Source organism: Mesitornis unicolor, unplaced genomic scaffold (genome assembly GCF_000695765.1).
Source record: "Mesitornis unicolor isolate BGI_N332 unplaced genomic scaffold, ASM69576v1 scaffold29697, whole genome shotgun sequence".
NCBI lineage: Eukaryota > Metazoa > Chordata > Aves > Mesitornithiformes > Mesitornithidae > Mesitornis > Mesitornis unicolor.
Genome location: NW_010198996.1, coordinates 3974 through 4600, shown reverse-complemented (window position 1 = coordinate 4600; position 627 = coordinate 3974).

The window sequence follows — 627 nt, the reverse complement described above, 5'->3', positions numbered from 1 at the left end:
CCTGGCAGGGGAAAGCTTTGCTGCTGCAAAGGCTGAGTTAATTCTCTTTGTAAGAGTTCCTCCCTTGGGAGGTCCCTCAGGTAGGGCAGGGCGCTGCTTGCACCTCCACAGCTTAATTTCCTCCTTTGTGTTCTCTAATCTTGCTCTTCCTGGCAGGGGCTGTCCCTGCAGACATTCCCATCAGCAAACAATCACCTGCCAGTGATAAGCAGAGTGTGATCCGTGGTGCAGACTCTGGGATGCCACTTGGACTTTGGCCCTGCCACCATGCTGGGCTCTGCTGCAGCCCTGAACCCTCAAAATAGGGGGGACATTGGTCATTCCTGGTGTGGTGGTGAGGAAGCAGATAAGCAGCTACTGAAGTGACTTGCCCGTGGTCGTGTGGTGGGGCAGTGGCAGAGGTGGGAGTAGCATCAGGTCTCAAATTGTAGAGTTTTAATCACGTGTCTCTTCCTTCTGCCAGTGGAAGGCAGGGCAGGTCAATGTGCAGGTGTCAGGGCACCTGTGTCCTGGCTCTGCAAACTGTTTGGTGTCCCTGTGCTTCCACTTCCCAGTGCTGCTGGTGGCCACGGTGCAGCTGTGTGCCCGTGGCTCTGGGCTGGCTCTGCTGCAAACAGGAGTGGTGTC